Below are 22,893 nucleotides of genomic sequence, written 5' to 3' on the forward strand. Positions count from 1 at the left end.
CTCAGTTCACGGCTATTATACACCCAGGCGATCACGGAATGCTTCCTTCCCCCTGGCACTCCCTCCAAGGGACCTCATCTCTGAGGGCTATGCTGACTCCACACCTCACTGTCTGTGGTGCTGCACGACTGTAGCCCTGTCTTTTTCTACGTCTCTTTGGTTCACGGTGCCCACAACACTGTTGTGAGTAGGGAAGAGCAAGCACCTTCTGAAAGTTTCTACTGACCTCATCCAGATTTGCATGGTACAACTAACCACAAGTTTCTCTGAGGAGATCTCTTCTGGTGTGCTTCTTTCATTCAAAGCTATTGTGTTTGCAGGACAAGAGTCTAGTGTTTATTATCCTAAGCAACGGTGACCTACCTGGGTAGCCTCTCAACCTACCCAGAAGCCTTCTGATGTTTTTAATATTTTTGAGTGAGATTTTCAGTTACAGACTTTTGAAGAGTTCAATTAAAGTTCTGTTAGATTTCCTTTTTCTTTTACTAAAAATAGATTTTTCCTCATATATTCTGATTACAAGTTTCCCTCCTCCTACTCCTCCTAGCTCCTTCCCACTTCCCCTCCTGTCGAAATCCATTCATTTTCTGTCTCTCTTTAGAAAACATACTTGTAAGGAACAATAATAAAATATAATAAGATAAAACAAAAACTAACACATCGAAAACAGACAAGACAAATGAACAGAAGAAAACGAGCCCAAGAGAAGGCACAAGAAACAGATTCACTTGTTGGCACACTTAGGAATCCTATGAAAAACACTACACTGGAAGTCATACTATCCATGTAAAGGACCTATTATAGGCCCATGCAGGCACTTTGCATACTGCTTCAGTTCATATGTGCTTTGACCATGTTGATTTAGAGGGCATATTGATTCCTTGGTGTCCTCTATCCCTACTGGTTCTTACATTTTTCCTGCCTCCTCTTCCACAAGGTTCTCTGAGCCCTGAGGGAAGAGATTGAATGGAGACATTCCATTTATGGCTGAGTGTTTCCAAGTCTCTCATTCTCTACGTAATGTCTGACTGGAGGTCTCTGTTTTCCTTTGATCCTATCTGCTGCAGGGGGAAGCTTCTCTCATGATGTGAGTATGTCAGAGTGCCATTGGAACTCTTTCTACTGTTATTTTTATTTGTCTGTGTTGTTTTGTTTTAGAACAGTGTGTTTGGTGTTGCCTGGATTCCCGGGCTATTTAGCCTCTGGTTCTTGGTCACCCAAGCAAGTTTGGGTCTGAGTTCCACCTCACGGAGTGGGCCTTACGTCAGATCAGATCATTTATTAAAAGCTGACTTTTCAGTCTTTCTTGGGGGTGATGGAAGATTCTTATTTTTTTTTTTTTTTTTGGTTCTTTTTTTCGGAGCTGGGGACCGAACCCAGGGCCTTGCGCTTCCTAGGTAAGCGCTCTACCACTGAGCTAAATCCCCAGCCCCGGAAGATTCTTATTAAAAATTTTCCTTTCCCCACACCTGCAGATCCCGGCCCGCAGCAACTCTCTGCTCCCAGACCCCGTGGGAGAGAGACCCCACTGCCTGGTCAGGTGGGCACTCCTGAGGCTGCAGAGCGGAAGAGACCACCAACACTGCCCACCCCTGCCCACATCCCTGGCCCAAGAGGAAACTGTATAAGGCCGCTGGGTTCCCGTAGGGGAGGGCCCAGGAGCGGCAGGACCCCTGAGCCTGAGACACCGCCGGAACCTGAAGGAAACAGACCAGATAAACAGTTCTCTGCACCCAAATCCCGTGGGAGGGAGAGCGAAACCTTCAGAGAGGCAGACACACCTGGGAAACCAGAAGAGACTGAACCCTGCACACACATCTCAGACGCCAGAGGAAAACACCAAACGCCATCTGGAACTCTGGTGCACTGAAGCTCCTGGAAACGGTGGCACAGATCTTCCTGGTTGCTGCCGCCACAGAGAGCTCATGGGCAACACCCGGAGAGCGAACTTGAGCCTCGGAACCACAGGTAAGACCAACTTTTCTGCTGCAAGTGACCTGCCTGGTGAACTCAAGACACAGGCCCACAGGAACAGCTGAAGACCTGTAGAGAGGAAAAACTACACGCCCGAAAGCAAAACACTCTGTCCCCATAACAGGCTGAAAGAAAACAGGAAAACAGGTCTACAGCACTCCTGACACACAGGCTTATAGGGCAGTCTAGCCACTGTCAGAAATAGCAGAACAAAGTAACACTAGAGATAATCTGATGGCGAGAGGCAAGCGCAGGAACCCAAGCAATAGAAACCAAGACTACATGGCACCATCAGAGCCCAATTCTCCCATCAAAACAAACATGGAATATCCAAACACACCAGAAAAGCAAGATCTAGTTTCAAAATCATATTTGATCATGATGCTGGAGGACTTCAAGAAAGACGTGAAGAACTCCCTTACAGGACAAGTAGAAGCCTACAGAGAGGAATCGTAAAAATCCCTGAAAGAATTCCAGGAAAACACAAACAAACAGTTGAAGGAATTAAAAATGGAAATAGAAGCAATCAAGAAAGAACACATGGAAACAACCCTGGATATAGAAAACCAAAAGAAGAGACAAGGAGCTATAGATACAAGCTTCACCAACAGAATACAAGAGATGGAAGAGAGAATCTCAGGAGCAGAAGATTCCATAGAAATCATTGACTAAACTGTCAAAGATAATGTAAAGCAGAAAAAGCTACTAGTCCAAAACATACAGGAAATCCAGGACTCAATGAGAAGGTCAAACCTAAGGATAATAGGTATAGAAGAGAGTGAAGACTCCCAGCTCAAAGGACCAGTAAATATCTTCAACAAAATCATAGAAGAAAACTTCCCTAACCTAAAAAAAGAGATACCCATAGGCATACAAGAAGCCTACAGAACTCCAAATAGATTGGACCAGAAAAGAAACACCTCCTGTCACATAATAGTCAAAACACCAAACGCACAAAATAAAGAAAGAATAGTAAAAGCAGTAAGGGAAAAAGGTCAAGTAACATATAAAGGCAGACCTATCAGAATCACACCAGACTTTTCGCCAGAAAATATGAAGGCCAGAAGATCCTGGATTGATGTCATACAGACCCTAAGAGAACACAAATGCCAGCCCAGGTTACTGTATCCTGCAAAACTCTTAATTAACATAGATGGAGAAACCAAGATATTCCATGACAAAACCAAATTTACACAATATTTTTCTACAAATCCAGCACTACAAAGGATAATAAATGGTAAAGCCCAACATAAGGAGGCAAGCTATACCCTAGAAGAAGCAAGAAACTAATCGTCTTGGCAACAAAACAAAGAGAAGAAAAGCACACAAACATAAACTCACATCCAAATATGAATATAACAGGAAGCAATAATCACTATTCCTTAATATCTCTCAACATCAATGGCCTCAACTCCCCAATAAAAAGACATAGATTAGCAAACTGGATACGCAACGAAGACCCTGCATTCTGCTGCCTACAGGAAACACACCTCAGAGACAAAGACAGACACTACCTCAGAGTGAAAGGCTGGAAAACAACTTTCCAAGCAAATGGTCAGAAGAAGCAAGCTGGAGTAGCCATTCTAATATCAAATAAAATCAATTTTCAACTAAAAGTCATCAAAAAAGATAAGGAAGGACACTTCATATTCATCAAAGGAAAAATCCACCAAGATGAACTCTCAATCCTAAATATCTATGCCCCAAATACAAGGGCACCTACATACGTAAAAGAAACCTTACTAAAGCTCAAAACACACATTGCACCTCACACAATAATAGTAGGAGATTTCAACACCCCACTCTCATCAATGGACAGATCATGGAAACAGAAATTAAACAGAGACGTAGACAGACTAAGAGAAGTCATGAGCCAAATGGACTTAACAGATATTTATAGAACATTCTATCCTAAAGCAAAAGGATATACCTTCTTCTCAGCTCCTCATGGTACTTTCTCCAAAATTGACCATATAATTGGTCAAAAAACGGGCCTCAACAGGTACAGAAAGATAGAAATAATCCCATGCGTGCTATCAGACCACCACAGCCTAAAACTGGTCTTCAATAACAATAAGGGAAGAATGCCCACATATACGTGGAAATTGAACAATGCTCTACTCAATGATAACCTGGTCAAGGAAGAAATAAAGAAAAATTAAAAACTTTTTAGAATTTAATGAAAATGAAGGTACAACATACCCAAACTTATGGGACACAATGAAAGCTGTGCTGACAGGAAAACTCATAGCGCTGAGTGCCTGCAGAAAGAAACAGGAAAGAGCATATATCAGCAGCTTGACAGCACACCTAAAAGCTCTAGAACAAAAAGAAGCAAATACACCCAGGAGGAGTAGAAGGCAGGAAATAATCAAACTCAGAGCTGAAATCAACCAAGTAGAAACAAAAAGGACCATAGAAAGAATCAACAGAACCAAAAGTTGGTTCTTTGAGAAAATCAACAAGATAGATAAACCCTTAGCCAGACTAACGAGAGGACACAGAGAGTGTGTCCAAATTAACAAAATCAGAAATGAAAAGGGAGACATAACTACAGATTCAGAGGAAATTCAAAAAATCATCAGATCTTACTATAAAAGCCTATATTCAACAAAACTTGAAAATCTACAGGAAATGGACAATTTCCTAGACAGATACCAGGTACCGAAGTTAAATCAGGAACAGATAAACCAGTTAAACAACCCCATAACTCCTAAGGAAATAGAAGCAGTCATTAAAGGTCTCCCAACCAAAAAGAGCCCAGGTCCAGACGGGTTTAGTGCAGAATTCTATCAAACCTTCATAGAAGACCTCATACCAATATTATCCAAACTATTCCACAAAATTGAAACAGATGGATCACTCCCGAATTCCTTCTATGAAGCCACAATTACTCTTATACCTAAACCACACAAAGACACAACAAAGAAAGAGAACTTCAGACCAATTTCCCTTATGAATATCGACGCAAAAATACTCAATAAAATTCTGGCAAACCGAATCCAAGAGCACATCAAAACAATCATCCACCATGATCAAGTAGGCTTCATCCCAGGCATGCAGGGATGGTTTAATATACGGAAAACCATCAACGTGATCCATTATATAAACAAACTGAAAGAACAAAACCACATGATCATTTCATTAGATGCTGAGAAAGCATTTGACAAAATTCAACACCCCTTCATGATAAAAGTCCTGGAAAGAATAGGAATTCAAGGCCCATACCTAAACATAGTAAAAGCCATATACAGCAAACCAGTTGCTAACATTAAACTAAATGGAGAGAAACTTGAAGCAATACCACTAAAATCAGGGACTAGACAAGGCTGCCCACTCTCTCCCTACTTATTCAATATAGTTCTTGAAGTTCTAGCCAGAGCAATCAGACAACAAAAGGAGGTCAAAGGGATACAGATCGGAAAAGAAGTCAAAATATCACTATTTGCAGATGATACGATAGTATATTTAAGTGATCCCAAAAGTTCCACCAGAGAACTACTAAAGCTGATAAACAACTTCAGCAAAGTGGCTGGGTATAAAATTAACTCAAATAAATCAGTAGCCTTCCTCTACACAAAAGAGAAACCAGCCGAGAAAGAAATTAGGGAAATGACACCCTTCATAATAGACCCAAATAATATAAAGTACCTTGGTGTGACTTTAACCAAGCAAGTAAAAGATCTGTACAATAAGAACTTCAAGACACTGAAGAAAGAAATTGAAGAAGATCTCAGAAGATGGAAAGATCTCCCATGCTCATGGATTGGCAGGATTAATATAGTAAAAATGGCCATTTTACCAAAAGCGATCTACAGATTCAATGCAATCCCCATCAAAATACCAATCCAATTCTTCAAAGAGTTAGACAGAACAATTTGCAAATTCATCTGGAATAACAAAAAACCCAGGATAGCTAAAACTATCCTCAACAATAAAAGGACTTCAGGGGGAATCACTATCCCTGAACTCAAGCAGTATTACAGAGCAATAGTGATAAAAACTGCATTGTATTGGTACAGAGACAGACAGATAGACCAATGGAATAGAATTGAAGACCCAGAAATGAACCCACACACCTATGGGCACTTGATTTTTGACAAAGGAGCCAAAACCATCCAATGGAAAAAAGATAGCATTTTCAGCAAATGGTGCTGGTTCAACTGGAGGTCAACATGTAGAAGAATGCAGATCGATCCATGCTTATCACCCTGTACAAAGCTTAAGTCCAAGTGGATCAAGGACCTCCACATCAAACCAGATACACTCAAACTAATAGAAGAAAAACTAGGGAAGCATCTGGAACACATGGGCACTGGAAAAAATTTCCTGAACAAAACACCAATGGCTTATGCTCTAAGATCAAGAATCGACAAATGGGATCTCATAAAACTGCAAAGCTTCTGTAAGGCAAAGGACACTGTGGTTAGGACAAAACGGCAACCAACAGATTGGGAAAAGATCTTTACCAATCCTACTACTGATAGAGGCCTTATATCCAAAATATACAAAGAACTCAAGAAGTTAGACCGCAGGGAGACAAATAACCCTATTAGAAAATGGGGTTCAGGGCTAAACAAAGAATTCACAGCTGAGGAATGCCGAATGGCTGAGAAACACCTAAAGAAATGTTCAACATCTTTAGTCATAAGGGAAATGCAAATCAAAACAACCCTGAGATTTCACCTCACACCAGTCAGAATGGCTAAGATCAAAAACTCAGGTGACAGCAGATGCTGGCGAGGATGCGGAGAAAGAGGAACACTCCTCCATTGTTGGTGGGATTGCAGACTGGTACAACCATTCTGGAAATCAGTCTGGAGGTTCCTCAGAAAATTGGACATTGAACTACCTGAGGATCCAGCTATACCTCTCTTGGGCATATACCCAAAAGATGCCCCAACATATAAAAAAGACACATGTTCCACTATGTTCATCGCAGCCTTATTTATAATAGCCAGAAGCTGGAAAGAACCCAGATGCCCTTCAACAGAGGAATGGATACAGAAAATGTGGTACATCTACACAATGGAATATTACTCAGCTATCAAAAACGACGACTTTATGAAATTCGTAGGCAAATGGTTGGAACTGGAAAATATCATCCTGAGTGAGCTAACCCAATCACAGAAAGACATACATGGTATGCACTCACTGATAAGTGGCTATTAGCCCAAATGCTTGAATTACCCTAGATGCCTAGAACAAATGAAACTCAAGATGGATGATCAACCCATTCAGAGCCTGCCCCACATGTGGCCCATACATATACAGCCACCCAATTAGACAAGATGGATGAAGCAAAGAAGTGCAGACCGACAGGAGCCGGATGTAGATCGCTCCTGAGAGACACAGCCAGAATACAGCAAATACAGAGGCGAATGCCAGCAGCAAACCACTGAACTGAGAATAGGACCCCCGTTGAAGGAATCAAAGAACTGGAAGAGCTTGAAGGGGCTCGAGACCTCATATGTACAACAATGCCAAGCAACTAGAGCTTCCAGGGACTAAGCCAACTACCTAAAGACTATACATGGACTGACCCTGGACTCTGACCTCATAGGTAGCAATGAATATCCTAGTAAGAGCACCAGTGGAAGGGGAAGCCCTGGGTCCTGCTAAGACTGAACCCCCAGTGAACTAGACTGTTGGGGGGAGGGCAGCAATGGGGGGAGGGTTGGGAGGGGAACACCCATAAGGAAGGGGAGGGGGGAGGGGGATGTTTGCCCGGAAACCGGGAAAGGGAATAACACTCGAAATGTATATAAGAAATACTCAAGTTAATAAAAAACAAAAAATTTTCCTCTCCACCTATATCAGAATGATCTGTCTGTGAATCCCATCTACTCTCTCTTGTGATATTATCTCTCTCTACTTTGACTGTGGGTACAGACTCTTGTCCCTCCTGACCCTCAGAAGTTGTTATTATCAGGAGTAAATTCCATTCTCTTCAGCTGTCTGCTCACACGGCTTTGTTCTCTCAGGTTCTCTGACCCACGGCTCAAGCTGCCATGCTCCCTCTGAACTCCTTGAACACTAGAGTCTGTTTCCTTGATTCATAAAAACCACCAAGCGCTGTTTCTTTCCATCTAGCTGCTTAAAAAACTGCTCCAGGACACTATGTGTCTATGACCACTGTCCCATCTGCCTGTTGTCCAAGGTCTCAAAGCATTGTTTTATAGAATCTAATGTCCCAGTTCTATAGGTATTAATTATTTATATGCAGGAACAAAACCCTTTCATCATTTTATCCTGAACTTAAAAAAAAAAATCTCGAAAAGACTCAAAACGCTTGTACAGATAAAATGTCCAAAGACTTTATCTTCATTTTTCTACTTCTGAAGCACAAGAGGTTCAGAGCTAAACCCAGTTTCTATTGACCCCACACCATTGTGCAGCTTTGCCACCACTCAGATAGCACACCCTGTGACATCAGGACTGCTGTGGCTTCTCTTCATCTCCCGGATGTATCTGTTGTTCTCCATCCAGTACAACTTGCCTTCTTCCCTTTGTCCTGTGGAAGGCAGCGCCTGTGACAGCCAGGCTTCCTCAATAGACACAATTCAATCTGAATCTTTCCTCACTTGTGTAGAAGTCATGTCTCCTCCTGGGCAAGTCACCAAAGCTCTACAGAAAGTTCCCGAGTCCTTCCTGCCTAGCATGTGCATAGGCAGTTTCAACTCTGAGTCTAAGTTTCTGTCCTCATTCTTATTCTGGGAGGATTTTGCTGTCTCTGTCTCCCATCCCATGTTACTTTCTGTAAAACCTCCATCGGTATTGTATCCGTTTCTGTACTTTATCTATAACTTGTGTATCTCTTACCTGTAGGTATGTATGCATGCATGATGTGGTGCTATATTACACACCAACTTATGTGCTGTGACCACACTAGACCCCACTGCCTTATTTTGTAAAGATAATGAAATTATAACTGCTTATACTGCCTTGTCTTTCAGTTCTGATATTGTGTCTTTCTATAATTTTTTAAATGGGTATATTTAAAATGACCTCGATGATGACATACCAATGAATATAGGTATGAAACCACTATAGAATGAAATATCTAAGCTCACACATATATGTATATATATTTTCATATAGAAATATATATATACACAGGCATTTATAAAATGTGAGAAATTATCTGATATTGATCTAAAACCTAGCTGGACACTACACGGACAGTAATTATACACTCGTCGGTCACAGAGAAGCAAATGGAAAGTGTCCAGAGAAACAAACCTCATATTTCTACATTGAACATATGTATTCTTAATAAGATCAAAAGTGTTAAAAACTCAACAATAAGTCATTCGGGTATGAGAAAAAATATTTATGATTGCACAATGCTCCAAAACAGAAAAGAAGTAACAGCCAGCAACAGTGGTAGGAGACGGTTTTAGAGTCAAAATAAAGCAGACTTTCGGATGCGCTTTCTCCACTGGCAGAAAAATATCCTTCCACGTGCTCAGCAAAACAGACCTCAGAGACTAACAGTTTCTTATCTCCAGCCACAGCTTGTGGGACCTCAAAGTCTAGAATTCCAGCCCTGGTTGGTCCTGAATGGCAGTGCTGATGTGCGTTTAACCGTGAGATATGAACAGTGAGGAGGATGAAAAGGATGTTCAGCGGCTGAGGTTACCAAGCTCCCTGCACTTGGTTAAAACAAAAAAGACACACGGGCCACAAGGGATTCGTGGTCTGCAGAGTTGTGCCTCTAATAGAAAGCCCAGTGAGGTTAAGTTAGTCAATGGGTAGGGAGTGAAAGCACATAGCGTAATCAGCATACAAAACCCAGTAGAACTTTCCTCGATAGCTTATACTGTTTTGTTGGAAAAAACCAAAACATAATGCCTATGTGGGACAGGAAAAAAAAATCTCACTTCAGGGCTGATAAAATGGCACAGTGGATAGAGTTGCTTACACACAGAACTTGAGAGTATGAGTCTCACCCCCTGGATCCCTCAAGGTAGCAGGATAAACTGATTGATCCCTGAGAATTGCATCAAAGGAGTCAACAACAAACCTAGGCCTGATCCCATCAAAGCTCACTCCAGAGAACCAATACATTCATGAGGCTTCCTTACAGAGCTTAGGTGAGTGACTGCTTTCAGGGGTATGGGTGTTCCGCTCTCTAACAGGCCACATCTGGAAAACAATACAGATGAAAAACACATGCACACATGCATGTGCGGGCATGCACAGTGATGTCTACATACACACACGTGTGTATGTTTGTGCAAATGTCCCTGGGGGTTAATAAAAAGCCAGCGGAAAGTTAGCTAAGACCTAAGACACACTTACTGTCTTAGTTAGGGTTTTGCTGCTGTGAACAGGCAACATAACCAAAGCAACTCTTACAAAGGACAACATTTAACTGGGGCTGCTTACAGGTTTATTCCATTATCATCAAGATGGGAACATGGCAGTGTCTGGGCAGGCACGGTGCAGGGGGAGCTAAGAGTTTTACACCTTCATCTGCAGGCTGCTAGCAGAAGACTGACTTCCAGGCAGTTTGGATGAGGTTCTTATGACCCATGCCCACAGTGACACACCTACTGCAACAAGGCCACACCTACTCCAACAGGGTCACACCTTCTAATTGTACCTCTCCCTGAGCCAAGCCTATACAAACCATCACACCTACTGAATTATTTTGTGGGTAAAAGAGAATTAAATATTGAGTATCTAGGGACAGTAACACACACACAAAAAAACCCACAATATGACATATGTTTAAATCGAATGCATACATTTGTAATAATAACACAAAGACTTGATTTTTTTTCCTCCCTGAACCCAGAGTGGGAGAAGAGAGAACAGTTCTTGTGGTTTGTTTGAGTTTCAGGGGGTTGCTATGGCAGAATATCTTCCTGGTCTAGAAGGTAGCAATACAATTGCACAGGGCAGCCTCTCTGCTGAGTGGGAAGAATCAGGAAACATTGCTGTTTCTTCTTGTACCAGGATAGTCATTGCTACGTTGAGTTTCCGGTTAACTGTTGGGAAATTGCTCCCTCTGTTCCAGTTTGTCTTTCTGTTACTGTAATAAAACACAAGCCGACACAGGGGAAGAAAGGGTTCAGTTGATTTACAGGTCCACCACTAAGGAAAGCCAAGGAAGGAACCTAGAGGCAGGAACTGAAGCAGACACCATGGATGAACACTGCTCACCAGCTTGCTCCTGTGGCTTGTTCAGCCTGTTTCTTCATACATCCCAGGGCCTCCTGCCCGCATGGCACTGGCCACAGTGTCCTGGGCCCTTCCATGATAATCATAAATCGAGAAAATGCTCCCTAGGCGTGCCCACAGACAAGCATGATATGATAAAGAAAATTCTCCAGTTGAAGGTTAACTTTAACCTGGTGACTGTAGTTTGTGTCAAATTGGCAAAAACTAACCAGGAAAACTTCCTAAATTATCTGTCTTAGTTCTATCCCCTCAAGTAAAACTATGTGGGCCTATCATGACAAAGCAGATGATGTCATACATGAATATTAACATCAAAATGAAACCAGCACATTTCTGTCACCTTTAACTCAAAGGAAAATTTAAAGACAGTTGCTTAATCTAACTTTCCTTCTAAACACTATACATATATTATATATACACATATTTAAAGGTGTTTTCAATTACCTTTAACAGGGTCAGTGAGACGGCTTGGTGGGTAAAAGTCTTGACTGTGTAAGACTTATCATGTCAGTTTGATCTGTGGGGGGAATGTTCTGACTGCACAAAATCTTCTTCTGATTTCAAATCTCTCCAAATAGCATGTAAACGCCCATAATTATACATGCATATACAGGGATAACAAAGTTTAGATTCCCTTTAACAAATAAACATGTTAACGTCCTTTCTGCTAAGCCCAAATATGCTTTTTTATGGTAGCCTATAAGCAATATGCAAAAGAGAACCTGTCCATTTTCTCTGGTAGAAAAGATGCATATGATTTTTTTATTTAACATACATTTAAATTCCCTTCTCATGCCTTTATGTTTTTAACTCTTGAAAGGAATCCTGTATAAATATATTTTTGGCTTTATAAAATTATAAAAAAAATACTTCTCTCGCGCTAACTTATCCCAAAAATGAAGCATTGTGTGTGAATAGTGGCTCATATAAAGTATATGTTTTTGACAACTTCATATAATGGCAATTGAGAAATTGGCGAGTCTTGAAACTATATTTAAACTATCCCTAGGGAGATATTATTTGGAAGAGGATTTCATTAATGTTCAGACCATTTTCAAAGTCAAATTCATTCACAAAATGATCCGATTGAAAAGCTGGCCAACTCAATGTCAAAGTACAGGTGACGTCTCATAAGAAACTACATCATCTGGGTCCCAGCTGCTGCTGCAGCTCTATTGGGGTACAGAGCTTTTAGGGTAGCAGTCCTCCGTGTCTTGATGGCTCTCTGAGCAAAATGGAGGCTTCACTTTCTCTGCCTGACCTTTTTTGGAGAGTATCCTAAGCTCAGGTACCTGGCCTTGTCTGAAAAATGGCCTGGTGCAGAGCTCTCTGCATGTCAGCCCACAAGTCCAAATCTGGCTTTCTACCCACATGATAATAAGGTTCCACATTATGACCAATCAACCTTTCCTGAACATGTCATAATTAGGTACTATGTTATGACCCATTGGCCCTTCCCACTTGTACCCTCAACTGCCCTTAAATACCCAACCTCTGGATCAATAAAGCAGAGTTGTCTGACTGCAATGGTCTCCGGAAGTCATCCCATCATCTAGCCATCCAAACCTTGCCCACTGCTTCTGCTCCCTCTGTCCTCTCAGGCTGGTGGCCAATGAGAGAAGGGGAAGGGAGAGCCACACAGCTCAAGAAAGTAAAAAAGATACCAACAACGGAAAAGAGTACGGTTGGAGCTGTTTTGTGGTAATGAGCTAGAAAGGAGGAATGGTTTTGCCAACTGGAAGAGACACTAAGACTGAGGATGTCTTGCTGCTGTTTAAAGAGAAATCTCTGAACCTAGCAAAGTAAATAACAGCCCACCCTAGTGAGTCTGACCTCACACTCAAAATGACAACCCTCGAGCTTCAGACAGCATCACACCGATCAGTCTAGAGAACTATCAGCCTGCCCTTCACAAGCACCGTGAGCCAGCCCTGCAGAAAGAGAAGAGCAATCAGGAGTTTCATGTGGAAGGGCTCTTAAAATCAACAGTCTTTTGATGAGGCCTTGGATTCATTTCTGTGCACTTACGTTTCTACACTGCATATAAACAAATTCGCTAATTTACACTGTCATGTTTTAAGATTGTTATTACACCTGAGTCAAAGACACTTGGATCAAATGTGCTACTTAACAATTTTTTTTCCAGTTTGTACCAGATGGCTCATCTAACCAACGAGCAACTTCAGGAGGGGCGTACTGAACCGCACAGAGATGATGTGTCTGAGGGGAATCCCAAGGCAGGTTCTTTACTGAGTTTCTAGCATGTGCTAAATAGTATGTTTAAATAGGAACACCGTGTTCCAAACCACAGGTAAACATTATTCAGAAGTCCCATGCTTTCTAATTATTTACTTAGTACCTTACAAATAGGAGTTAGTTTTCCCCTGGACCAGTCTTAATTCGCTAAGTGAATTCTAAAGGCATCAAATCTCCACTAGAAACTTAAGCAAGCAGTATCTCACCCAGAAAACGCTACCCTTATCTTTACAGTTCCTTCTATGTTATAAGTACTGCTCTCAGCAAGTAAAATTTAATGAAAATCAGCAAAGCTAGAGGGGGAGAAGAGGAGAGTTTTTTTTTAAACCAAGGACTGGAGAAGTGGCTCAATGGTTAAGAGTTCTTGCTGCTCTTCCAGAGGGCCCTGGTTCAGTTACCAACACTCACACTGGTAGGCTCATGACCACCTATAACTGTAGCTACAGAGGATCCCACACCTTCTTCGGAGTGCTCCCCAACCCTCCACGAGCGGTATAAACATCATCAAAGATATTTGAAAAGAACTATGGATATTAGCTCTAAAGAGGTATTTTGGGAGATGTATTTGTATAGATGTTGTCTTAGGTTCCCACTGCTGTGGAAAGGCACCATGACTAAGGCAGCTCTTATAAGGGACATTTAATTGGGGCTGGCTTACAGGTTCAGAGGTTCAGTCCACCATCATCATGGCAGGAAACATGGCAGCATCCAGGCAGACAGGGTGCTGGTGAAGGAGCTGAGAGCTCTACATCTTCATCTAAAGGAAGCCAGGATCAGATGGTCACCCATGTGGCTAAGAGTAGGGTCCCAAAAGTCCACCCTGACAGGTGTGACAAGGCCACACCTCCTAATAGTGCCACTGATCCCTGGGTCACACATATTCAAACCACCACAGGTGTCATTTGTTTGTTTGCTGTGGCCTCAGAGAAGCTTTCTTGTGCCTTAACCATCTTCCCATGATTCTCAGTAATTCTCAGTGATGAAAACTGTTGATGAAAGATGAATACAGGACTTTCCTTTAAAATGGGTGTTGTTAAAATTCCTTCCCAGGGAAAGAAGTAAAAAGCATCTACCCCTTTTTTAAGGTATCAAGAGCAAACCTAGGCCTGATCCCACCAAAGCTCATTCCAGGAAACCCATGAATTTGTGATGCTTCTTTACAGAGCTTTGGTGAATGGCTACTTTCAGGGATGTGGATATTCCCCTCTCTAACAGGCCACGCCTGGAAAACCTTTGTCCAAGATGAATAAGGGCTTCCCTGCAGCTACCAGCTATGTAGAAGAAACACACACACACAAACACACACACACACACACACACACACACACACACACACACACACCTGTCTATATACTCTAGCCCATCCCTCGGGTCACGTGCAACTTAGGTAGTGTTGTTTACAACAGGTGGCACAGAGCATGTGGGTACTCAGATGAGGATCTCAGAGTGCTCCCCCTCCCTCCATGAGAGATATAAACATCATCAAGCCCTGTTGAGATAACTCTTTTGCAAGGAGGTGCACCTAACTTCCCCAAATGACATTTTTGTGACTTAGAGGACAGTCACCCACAGCAGTGGGTATTTCTACCCTCTGGAAAAAGTTTCTAGGATATCATGTAAAACCTATTCTAGAGACAAGTTATAATGTGTCAGGGACACACAAAGACTGAACTATCTCTTGAAATATTTTAACTTAATACTCAAGTTACTGAAGTAACACAAGAAGTCACTCTAAAAAGGTATATTATACAAATGTATCCATTAACCCTAAACCTATCTTCTTCTTCCCTACCTGGTGATGTCTGCTGCCTCGTGTGTAAGGAGTCTCATTTCAGACCCTTCATAATCACATCTAAATTTTTAGCCAGAAATAATTGGTCTCGGGTGCTAGTGACAGAATTATTCTATATGCACGAAGCAAAATCAACTCAGCAGTTAGGAGCACTTGCTGCCCTTGCAGAGGACCGGAGTTAGGCTCCCAGCACCCAAGACATACAAACGACTTCTAGACGAAAACTGGCTCACAACCATCTTAACTCCAGCTCCAGGGGATCCAAGAGCTTCTTCAAGCTTCTGCTGACGTGTACACTCAGTCATAGTCACATGTCTGACGTTCACATACAGAGACACCCACATGCAAACATAAAAACAATTGTACATCTATGTCGTATGTTTTAAATAAATAGTATTACATTATAGCTGTTATTCGGTTTGTTTGCTCGAAAACCATTTTGGTTCTTCTCCAAAGTTGGATGGATGGAAATAGATAAATAGATAGATAGATAGATAGATAGATAGATAGATAGATAGATAGATAGATGATAGATAGATACATAGATGATTGATAGATAGATACATAGATACATAGATGATAGGTAATGATAGATAGATAGATAGATAGATAGATAGATAGATAGATGATAGATACATAGATGATAGATAGATGATAGATAGATACATAGATGATAGATGATAGACACATAGATGATAGATAGATAGATGATAGATAGATACACAAATGATAGATAGATACATAGATGATTGATAGATACATAGATGAAAGATAGATGATAAAAACATAGATGATAGATAGATACATAGATGATTGATAGATACATAGATGATAGACAGATAGATAGATAGATACATAGATGATAGATAGATAGATAGATAGATAGATAGATAGATGATTGATAGATACATAGATGATAGATAGATGATAGATAGATAGATACATAGATAGATAGATAGATAGATAGATAGATAGATAGATAGATAGATGATATATAGGTACATAGATGATAGATAGATAGATAGATAGATAGATGATAGATAGATGATAAAAACATAGATGATAGATACATAGATGATTGATAGATACATAAATGATAGATAGATGATAGATAGGTAGATAGATAGATGATATATAGGTACATAGATGATAGATAGATAGATAGATAGATAGATAGATAGATAGATGATATATAGGTACATAGATGATAGATAGATAGATAGATGATAGATAGATAGATAGATAGATAGATAGATAGATAGATAGATAGATAGATAAACAGACAGACAGACAGATAGACAGACAGACATTACAATTATAAAAATTGAAGTACAGGTCAGACATAGTGATGAAAGCCTCTGACCCCAGCACTCCAGAGGTAAATGCAGGGGGACTGGGAGTTTAAAATCATCAGATTCATGATAAGATCAAAAGATCAAGTTCAGCCAGGGTTACATGAGTCCCTGTCTCAAAAAGAAAGCAAGCTCCCAGCACAGTAGTCTTTGATGTGGGAGGCTCTCTGTTCTTTGGAGAGTAAAGCAATTGTAATGACTGCTGGTGATTTAAGGGAGAAACAGTTTTCAAAAGGAAGTGAAGGTGCTGTCTTATGACTGTGTGCTCATTCTCTCTTCTTCAAAGTGTGCATTTATTTGACAAGCCAACGATAAGCCATTCTTCACCAAGTTACCAGTATTATCTTACATGCAGCCAAACAAAATCCAGCTATTTCTAATAATTGGTGGCCAATGGCAGTAGGGGTCTGTCAGTGGACATAGCAGACCAAAAGAGTTTAAAATGGTGCTATTACCTCCTGGGAAAAAAAGAAAAATTTTATAGGATCATGTCACTTTTTATCTGCTTCTAAAAGTCTGATCTTTTTTAAAATGAAGTAGTTCTTTGTAAGGAGACCAAGTGGGAAGGCAAGGAAACCCAGAAAGTGATTGAATTTCCTGCTATTTTGTGTAATTTCCTCTGACAAGTGGTTCAGAGTGGCCCCAGGAGCTGTCCCAGGACTGGTCATCCATGAAAGGGAATGTCAGGAGTATATTTTTCTCATCTCTCTCTCTTGAGACTGCGCCTGCCCTTACCCTCACTCTCTCCCTCCCTCTCCCTCTCAGATCATCGCTGCGTATGAGGAGTTCTTGTTGCTGTCAGAGGAGAATGGAAAGAAGAAAGACCAGGGTGCATTTCCATTCAGCCATTGCCTAGTTAAACTGTTGACACAGGTGCTTCTTCAAAATCACGATGGATGGCTACACTTTTTTGAAGTTTTGAAGTTATCAAAATAACTAACACTAATTTACTACCTCCTATGTGTCAGGCATTGCAACAATAACCCTAACATGTGGGTCTTCATAATCTCCAGAATTTTTAGAGATAAAATTAATAAAGGACAGATCGCCTAAGTAGTTTGTCTAATGATCACAACTAATGCACAACTAACCATCAGTAGAACCAGTATTTAAAGTCATATTTTCCCCCATAAATCACAAGCAAGACCTTCACATTTCTATTTCAAACTAATAGATGGATTACAGGGCCACAGAAACATTCGCTGGGAACAGCCATGTAAACCTGTGCATTGTTTTCTACACAGAAAAATTAATTTTTGAGGTAGCCATCTTGCAGAGCCTGGGGACTAGATTGAACTCACTATGTTACAGAAGACAATTTTGAACTCCTAATCCTTCTGCCTCCGCCTCTCGACGGTTGATTCTGTACATACACTGGCACACTCAGCTCCATGAACGATCATGTTTTCTTAAACTAGGGGATCAAGATGGGGCGCCATGTTTTGCTAGGCAAACTCTCCATCGGTGCGCCTACCTCCAGGCCTTTTTTGAAGTTTTCCTTTTGTTTGGTTTTGGTTTGGATTGGTGGTTGGGTGGATCAAGGAAGAGGGTTGGCTTGGGTTTTTTAAGACAAAGGCTCTCATGTGGATGAGGCTGGCCTGGGACTCACTGTGTCGCCAAAGATGACTCTGCACTTTGGTCCACCTGCCTCCGTCTCCTGAGTGCTGGGACTCATGTGCGGTGCTGCCCGATTTTATGTGATGCTAGAGGAGAGACCTAAGGCTTTGTTCATGCTAGGCAAACACTCTACCAAGTGAGCTATGCCCTAAGACAGTGAAAGAAATTCTTAAAAAATAAAGAAATAAATAAAAATCCTTAAAAAAACCAAAACCAAAACAGACTGTGGCCCCAGATGCACGTCCTGTTTTAATGAGTTCCCGGAGAGAACTGTGCCATGTTTAGCATTCACTCGTTTTTCTGATATTTATGTAGAGCTGTGAAAATTGTAAATAAATAAACAATTAGTAAAATGGAGCCGGGACCATTTCCAAGACAATTCAGATTGATATGTCTGTGATAGACTACTTTCCCTTTCAGAGATGATTGAACTTTGAAAACTAAGAATGTACTTTTTGGACTTGAGAGTAAACTATGTTAGATTTCCCTCAAATTTTACATCTCAAGAACCAAATTAAAGTTAGCCATGTACAACCATTCTCCATAGCTTTTTGAATATCAATTTTATTTTTAAAACTCTAATTATATTTCCCAGAATAATTTAATCATCTACTTCACAACTTTAGACTTATATCCTTTCTTTGGACCAAAATACAGTCTCTTTTGACAACACCAGGCCCAGGCTCTTAGGTGAAGGGTTTCAATAACTGCTTTGTAAATACATTTCTAAGTCACTCTGTTACATTAAATCCATATTTTAAAGGAGAAAGAGTGGTTTTCTCTTTAATTTATTAACTAATGAATTTACAATCCCTGAACCCCCTCACGAAAATTGGTTTTCAATCCAAAAAATTTATCTGATTTTGTGTTAAGTAAATTCACTTCTGGGTTTTTTTTTGGGGGGGGGGTTGTTTTTGTTTTTGTTTTTGTTTTGTCTCTTAATTATAACTGCCCTACACTGGTGAGACCCGGGTCCTGTGAAGGAGAAAAGTGAAGGCCAGCTCGCTGTTTGCAGTCTGTGTTGCTCTGGATGTTTCTCCAGAAAAATGAGGCAATTCTGACTTAAATGCAGTGTGAGTTCCTTGGTCTTCCTCTTATCTCATCAAACTCAGATTTACCTTCCAGCTCTGGTCCTGGGTACCCTCTGGCTTGTCTGCATGTAGAGGCCCACACAGGTGGCAAAGATTCACATTAACACGTACAAAAGCATCCTTTTTATTTTTGTTTTCTAAAAGCTTATAGCCCACGTTTCAAACTCTTTGAGACGTGCTATTAAAAGTGACTTTCGGGAACCAACCAAGTGCTCCCTTGAGACTTCCACAGGCGTGGACGAAGAAAACCACACTAGACTGTTCATAGCAGCGTCGCTTCCAACCCCTCACCCTAACCTGAAAGCAACCAGCAGCGACATGGATAGATAAATTAGGGCGTGGCAACAGAGAGGAGCACCAGACGCAATAAAAAGGAGTGAATGCACCAGAGAGACTGGAATTGCATAGCCACAAGGATAAGTGGGAGAGAAGCAAGTGTCAAAACGTAGACCTGGTCAGATATTTTCAAACATTGTATATTGCTAACTGGCATGTTTATATATTGTAAATATTAAAGTTGTGCTGTCAAGAGCAAAAGAATGTGAGGATTAATGCCACAAGGCATTTGTGTGTACACAATGTTTCCTCTTTCAAGGTTTGCCACAGGGATCTAATACTCCTTGGGCACTTGTGTGTCTGATATAATGTACATATTGTGTAGTTGCAATCTGATACAACTATTTGGAACAAAAACTAAAGCAAACACTTGTTCCCTAACACCTCAAACCAGGGATGCGGTGATGGGAACACAGAGAAGGAAGAGCGAGGAGATGAATGTGACCCAGGGACGCTCTAAAACCACAGGGGACCATCTATGTAAATTACAGAAGGAGGTCCTCACTCCCACTGCAAAAAGACTGGGCCTCAGAGACCAGCAAAGCTTCCTGATGTGTCGTGCTCATTAGCTGCCTGGGGTGATAACTTACCTCTGGGACTACTAATCGCTGCATTTAGTTCAGAAATAACTATGAATAATTGTGTGCATAATGGTCCTACTTAGCCCAAATCTCTTGAGCTTTTATATCAATATCAAATTCCTGTCATATTTAGCAGGAAGCAACTTCCTTTTTATTGTCAGTTATCCTGGAGAAATAGGTGCTGTGGTTAACATATCTATGATCATGTAGATGGGGGAGGGGGTATTTTATAATCAGACTCACTCAAGGCATGAAAAGACAGTATTGTCTGTAGAAATGCTAGTGACAGTAAGAGATTTTGCTAAGTTACCTTACTTTCAAGGTAATAGATAAAAGAATACTATGTATTTTCTACATGAATCTTCTACTGCATGTAGACATAAGTTAATATCTACAGAACCATGCATACAGTTCTAAGTAGATTTTTTTTTCTCTTGGTAATGACTTACTCTTTTTCTATAACGACACGTTTCCTTCTACCAAACCAATAATGAATTTCAAACACTAAAAATCGTGGGTATTAATGGTATTCTCCGTTATGTCTATGAGATAAACATGTCAGAGATCCTTGCACACTTGTAGCATTTCTTGTCTTAAACGCACAGCGGTGGCATTTTACCCTTTTCTCACAAAATCACTTAGAAGGCAGTTCTTTCTTCTTTATTGATCTCTTTCTCTTTCCTGAGCACCAAACCTTTCACTCATCCCTCCCCTATTCCTGGATAGCCTCAACCTTCCCCAAGGTCACTTTTATTCATGAAGAAGGCCAAAGGTTATAGAGCCAAAGAAACCTGGGTAAGACCTGACCCCTTTATAATCACTAAAACGCATTAAATATCAGAGGGTCCTGGTTTTCTCCAGTCAGAGACCACAATTATTTCTACAGAGTGAATTGACCTCTGACAAATTTTCCTTTTTACTATATTCCAATGATTCTTACATTTGCCAAGTTAATTCTAAATATCACTTCCATTATGCGTCCTCTCTGGTAAAATGCCACGTGCATTTACCTATATTGACATTGTTTGTTTTTTCAACTAAACACGGCACAATTGAAACACTGTATCATAAGCACACAGTAACATGCTGCGAGGTCCTGACCACCACTTGACATCTAGAAACAGAGTTAAAGGCTTAGCCCTGGCCCTTGTGTTGAATAGAAAAGGGAGATGCTGTCTTTAAGGGCTAAACAAATATCAGGCAATAGCAGATGTCTCAAGAAGGAAATGGGGGGTAGGGGTGATATGTTTGGAATTTAGAGTATGGAAAGGACCAGAAGATCCAAGGGAGGAAGGGCTGGAAGACATCATGGAAGCAATCCTCTTTCATCAACCCTAATTAATGCCAACCAACAGTTGGAAACAACCCAAATGAAAGTGTCCTTTACTGGAACACACAGTAAGGGGGTTTAGATCCATAGGATTCTTGGGGTAGACGTCTAGCAGAAGGTTGGGGCCACTGTGGCTTTTCTCTAGTGGATCATTCTTTAAGGACATTACACCAGTCCCTATTTCCCTGGTCCAGAGAAGGAAACCAATAGAAAGGGGAACAGAGGGGTTTGTTTCTCTCCAAGATGATGATAGTTTTGTTAATGGTAGCAATCCTAACAGCGACCGGTATTTATTAAATATATGTTAGAATGATTCTGACAATACTTCCAGGCCCACACTTCTGACCCCTGTCCATACATTGAAGCAATGTAGTAGTCTGCTCTGTTAATATTAAACGGAATCCATGGAATCAAACAAACTATATTACAGTGAATCATCCTCTCACACAATAACGAATAAACGGTTTGACCAGTAGCTAGTCTCTACTCAGCCCTTGCTAAGGTCTGAATGTGCCTGCCAAAAATCATGCCCTGGAGGCTTATTCCCCAATGCAATGTGTTGGGAGGTGAAGCCAGATGAGAGGCTGCGGGCACTGTGTGTTGGCGATGGGACTCCATCCTCATGGTATTTGATGGTAATTATGAAAGGGCTGGAGACCACGCTTGCTGTCTGTCATGCACACTATCCTGTGCCCTCTGCCTAGGAAGAAGCAGCAAGGATAGCCTCACCAGATGCATCCCTTCAATCTCGGACTTCCCAGCCTTCAAGACCGTGAACCAAAATAATCTATTATTTATAAATCACCCAATCTGCTGTATTTTGATATAGTACCACAAAATATGCTAAGACGCCCCCAAGTTCAGTTTATAAAGACAAAAACCTGCTAGAGATGTTCTGGTTTGTTTTTTGTTTTTTTTTAAGAAAATCTCTGCCCTGATTATGTCCTGGAAACACCTTGAAATGACAATGTGTTTCTCACAGCAGTGACATGCTTTTGGAGCAAAGTCCCTAACCTTAGTTTTTAAATTATTCACTTGGAAAGCTTTGCAACTTAGAACTAAGTTTTTACCTCATAGTCTCGGCAGTGCATTCACACAGTCTGAAACAGAACCGAGCACAAGGCTGGCTGTTTGGGGACACATGGTCTTTTGACAGTTCTGAAATAGCTCAGTAGAGAAAGAACAACACATTTCTTTTTTTTTATCTATTATTTTTTTATCTTTATTAACTTGAGTATTTCTTATTTACATTCCAATTGTTATTCCCCTTCCCGTTTTCCGGGCCAACATCCCCCTAACCCTTCCCCCTCCCCTTCCCTATGGGTGTTCCCCTCCCCATCCTCGAGCCATTACCGCCCTCCTGCCAACAATTACG

Source organism: Rattus norvegicus, chromosome 18 (assembly GCF_021556685.1).
Source record: "Rattus norvegicus strain SHRSP/BbbUtx chromosome 18, alternate assembly SHRSP_T2T, whole genome shotgun sequence".
NCBI lineage: Eukaryota > Metazoa > Chordata > Mammalia > Rodentia > Muridae > Rattus > Rattus norvegicus.